The sequence below is a fragment of the Hypanus sabinus genome, unplaced genomic scaffold, assembly GCF_030144855.1.
Source record: "Hypanus sabinus isolate sHypSab1 unplaced genomic scaffold, sHypSab1.hap1 scaffold_1839, whole genome shotgun sequence".
NCBI lineage: Eukaryota > Metazoa > Chordata > Chondrichthyes > Myliobatiformes > Dasyatidae > Hypanus > Hypanus sabinus.
Genome location: NW_026779927.1, coordinates 1 through 5,243, shown reverse-complemented (window position 1 = coordinate 5,243; position 5,243 = coordinate 1).

The window sequence follows — 5,243 nt, the reverse complement described above, 5'->3', positions numbered from 1 at the left end:
TAGACCAATGACGGTCTAGGGCGATGTCTGAGCAGGGACGACAGGTACAGGTAGAGGACGAAGAAGACCCGCGGGTGGTCGATGAGCGAACTTTCCTCGGGCACAGATGGAAAAAGCGAGACATGAAAGGGTGCCCCCTCTATGGACGGCCACCAAAAGTGCTTCCTCAGGAGAGCCAGGGTCCAATCACTCCCGGGGTGTCAGGTGAACCGGGATGTGTGCCCCCATTGGAGAACCTAATACCTGACGGAGACCGGCACGTACAGGCGATCGCCGGGTCCGTTACCAGGGTCCGATCATTCCCGGTGTGGCAGGTGAACCGGGATGTGTGACTCCATTGGAGAACCTAATACCTGACGGAGACCGGCACGTACAGGCGATCGCCGGGTCCGTTACCAGGGTCCGATCACTCCCGGTGTGGCAGGTGAACCGGGTGTGTGACCCCATTGGAGAACCTGAGTCCCGATGGAGACCGGCACGTACAGGCGATCGCCGGGTCCGTTACCAGGGTCAGATCACTCCCGGGGTGGCAGGTGAACCGGGATGTGTGCCCCCATTGGAGAACCTGAGGCCCGATAGAGACCGGCACGTACAGGCGATCGCCGGGTCCGTTACCAGGGTCCGATCACTCCCAGGGTGGCAGGTGAACCGGGATGTATGCCCCCATTGGAGAACCTGAGACCTGACGGAGACGGGCACGTACAGGCGATCGCCGGGTCCGTTACCAGGATCCGATCACTCCCAGGGTGGCAGGTGAACCGGGATGTGTGCCCCCATTGGAGAACCTGAGGCCTGACGGAGACGGGCACGTACGGGCGATCGCCGGGTCCGTTACCAGGGTCCGATCACTCCCGGTGTGGCAGGTGAACCGGGATGTGTGACCCAATTGAAGAACCTGAGACCTGACGGAGACCGGCACGTACAGGCGATCGCCGGGTCCGTTACCAGGGTCCGATCACTCCCGGTGTGGCAGGTGAACCGGGTGTGTGACCCCATCGGAGAACCTGAGTCCCGATGGAGATCGGCACGTACAGGCGATCGCCGGGTCCGTTACCAGGGTCCGATCACTCCCGGTGTGGCAGGTGAACCGGGTGTGTGACCCCATTGGAGAACCTGAGTCCCGATGGAGACCGGCACGTACAGGCGATCGCCGGGTCCGTTACCAGGGTCCGATCACTCCCAGGGTGGCAGGTGAACCGGGATGTGTGCCCCCATTGGAGAACCTGAGACCTGACGAAGACGGGCACGTACAGGCGATCGCCGGGTCCGTTACCAGTGTCCGATCACTCCCGGCGTGGCGGGTGAACCGGGATGTGTGCCCCCATTGGAGAACCTGAGGCCTGACGGAGACGGGCACGTACGGGCGATCGCCGGGTCCGTTACCAGGGTCCGATCACTCCCGGGGTGGCAGGTGAACCGGGATGTGTGCCCCCATTGGAGAACCTGAATCCCGATGGAGACCGGCACGTACAGGCGATCGCCGGGTCCGTTACCAGGGTCCGATCTCTCCCGGGGTGGCAGGTGAACCGGGAGTGTGACCCCATTGGAGAACCTGAGGCCTGACGGAGACCGGCACGTACAGGGGATCGCCGGGTCCGTTACCAGGGTCCGATCACTGCCGCGGTGGCAGGTGAACCGGGATGTGTGACCCCATTGAAGAACCTGAGACCTGACGGAGACCGGCACGTACAGGCGATCGCCGGGTCCGTTACCAGGGTCCGATCACTCCCGGTGTGGCAGGTGAACCGGGTGTGTGACCCCATTGGAGAACCTGTGTCCCGATGGAGACCGGCACGTACAGGCGATCGCCGGGTCCGTTACCAGGGTCTGATCACTCCCGGGGTGGCAGGTGAACCGGGATGTGTGCCCCCATTGGAGAACCTGAGGCCCGATGGAGACCGGCACGTACAGGCGATCGCCGGGTCCGTTACCAGGATCCGATCACTCCCAGGGTGGCAGGTGAACCGGGATGTGTGCCCCCATTGGAGAACCTGAGAGCTGACGGAGACCGGCACGTACAGGCGATCGCCGGGTCCGTTACCAGGGTCCGATCACTCCCGGTGTGGCAGGTGAACCGGGATGTGTGTCCCCATTGGAGAACCTGAGGCCTGACGGAGATGGGCACGTACGGGCGATCGCCGGGTCCGTTACCAGGGTCCGATCACTCCCGGGGTGGCAGGTGAACCGGGATGTGTGCCCCCATTGGAGAACCTGAGTCCCGATGGAGACCGGCACGTACAAGCGATCGGCGGGTCCGTTACCAGGATCCGATCACTCCCGGGGTAGCAGGTGAACCGGATGTGTGACCCCATTGGAGAACCTGTGGCCTGACGGAGACCGGCACGTACAGGCGATCGCCGGGTCCGTTACCAGGGTCCGATCACTCCCGGGGTGGCAGGTGAACCGGGATGTGTGACCCCATTGGAGAACCTGAGGCCTGACGGAGACAGGCACGTACAGGCGATGGCCGGGTCCGTTACCAGGGTCGGATCACTCCAGGGGTGGCAGTTGAACCGGGATGTGTGACCCCATTGGAGAACCTGAGGCCCGATGGAGACCGGCAAGGACAGGCCATCGCCGGGTGCATTCCCATGGACGGGGTCGTTCCGCTAGGCTTCGCCTTCCGTCTAGGGCTGGTCAAGTCGATTAGAGAGGGGAACCAGCAGGGCTAACGGCAGATCCAGCAGGGCTGGTGTTCTAGGGGCAACTGGAAATGCGCAGAATAGATGCATCACAAATAAGAAAAAATATTCGATGGGGAGGATGAGGCAACAATGGCTAATACTGGAAAGTAATGACAGAATAAAGACAAAAATGTGGGTTTATAATATAGCAAACATTAGTGGGAAGCCAGAGGTTTGGGATGCTTTCAAAATACAGAAGAACGCAAATAAAATTTGATGAGAGGAATAAACTAAATGGCTAATAATAGAGAAAACACCATGAAGAATAAAAGGGATGCGAGAGTGAGTATCCGAAAGCTGGAAAATGACGCGGAAGAAGCAGTAATGGGGGAAAAAGTAAAGGGACAAACTGAATGAATATTTTGCGCCAGGCTGCTCTGTGGAAGACACCAGCATAATGGCACCGAGGATCACGTGTCAGAGGGCATCAGTGAGAGTGGATGTTATCACCTGGAGAAGGTGCCTATGGAGCTGAAAGGACTGAAGTTAGATGTCATCGGGACCAGTTGGACTACACCCAAGGGTTCTGGAAGTGGTAACTGACGAGATTCTGTAGGCACTCCTTCACGTATCATTATATATACACAACAGCTCCATAGCGAAGAAAGCCCAGCAACGTCTCTACTTTCTGCGAAGGCTGAGGAAAGTCCATCTCCCACACCCCCATCTAATCGCATTCTACAGGGGTTGTATTGAGAGTATCCTGAGCAGCTGCATCACTGCCTGGTTCAGAACCTGCACCATTCATGATCGCAAGACCCTGCAGCGGATAGTGAGGTCAGCTGAGAAGATTATCGGGGTCTCTCTTCCCGCCAATACGGACATTTACACGACACGCTGCATCCGCAAAGGAAACAGCATTATGAAGGACCACAAGCACCGCTCCTACAAACTTTTCTCCCTCCTGCCGTCTGGGAAAAAGATACCGGAGCATTCGGGCTCTCACGACTAGACGATGTAACAGTTTCTTCCCCCCAAGCTATCAGAGTCCCCAATACACAGAGCCTGGACTGACACCTTACTGTCTTGTTTATTATTTATTGTAATGCCTGTACTGTTTTGTGTACTTCATGCAGTCCTGGGTAGGTCTGTCGTCTAGTGTAGTTTTATTCTGTGTTGCTTTTTATGGAGTTCACTCTAGTTTTTTGTACTGTGCTATGTACCACCATGGTGCAGAAAAAGTTGTCTCATTTTTGCAATATACTGTACCAGCAGTTATGGTCGAAATGACAATAAAAGTGACGACTTGATATTCGAGAATAGATCCTGACGACTGGAGAATTGTCTGTCACTCCACTCTGAAAGAAGGAAGTTAGGAGAATAAAAGAAAGGCAGCCTGACTTCAATGTGTTAAATAACTCAAAAGATTCGAAGCACATTGAAGATCAAAGACAGTTGAGGAGAAAGGGCGGAGATTTGTCAAATAGATCATCGTGCGGTACGGTGATGCACCTTGGAAGAAAGGATAAAAAATTCTCTAAACGGGGAAGGTTTTCTGAAATCAGAGGTGCAAAGTGAACTTGAGCAATATTCCCTGAATGTTTACTTCCAGGCTTAGTCGGCGGTAACGGAAGGCAAATGCAATTTTAACATTCGGTTCAGGAGGGGTAGAATATATAACAACAATGTAATGTTGACATATGTCCTTCATTATAAACCTGATTCTGATCCCGACCTTTATCCCCGACAATGGAAATCTGCTTCATTTACGATGCTAACAGCAGTGTTATCCTTCCACACTCACGTTCTGACGTAACTGTGTTGAAACAAATTCCAAAGCTGTCGAATTATACTATTTGTATTAGAATGATGAATCACCTTTTTCGTTACCGAAAATAAATCAAGTACAACCATCACTTCAGTTGTAGTGCTACAGTGTTCATCAATGAACATTGATGGAGCTGCAATGGCCGAGTGGTTAAGGCGTTGGACTTGAAATCCAAAGGGGATTCGCCGCGCAGATTCGAATCCTGTTTGCAGCGCTCAAACTGCAGCGCAAGGGAATAGAAACCTTAATGCCAATAAAAATGTAACACCCTGACTATGTACCAGCTGGCAGATTTATAGATTTTTACACTCATTATGCAAATTTCATTTCTCTTACGACTCTGATCAATCCCCCTCTGGGCAGCTTAAACGCTTTGTAGTTTGCTGCTTTACCGACTTGTAAAACTAAAAGAATCAAATGCAGAGAACGGATATTTCAGCGTCAGTGTAAAGAAGTGGACTTCATTCTTTCACTGAAGTGGGCAGCACGGTCTCTGAACGTGAAAAGCTTTCGCCGGTTTCATATCCCTCATTGTACAGAGTCCCCATTGCTCTTTTGTCCAGCGAGCGACCCCGCCTATTGCCATAGACAAATCGGTTCGCTGACCTTCCGTCAAAATCACCCTCGCCAATTGTCACTGAGCGGTATAATTGTCCGACATCAACAAATCTCGTCAAATGACGTGCAACCTACCTAGCTCCCATTCGTGTATGCAGATGTCAATCCAACGTGTTATCCAGTTGCGGAAAGGGTTTCACCAAGAGTTGTTCCTTCCCACAGACCCTGACTGC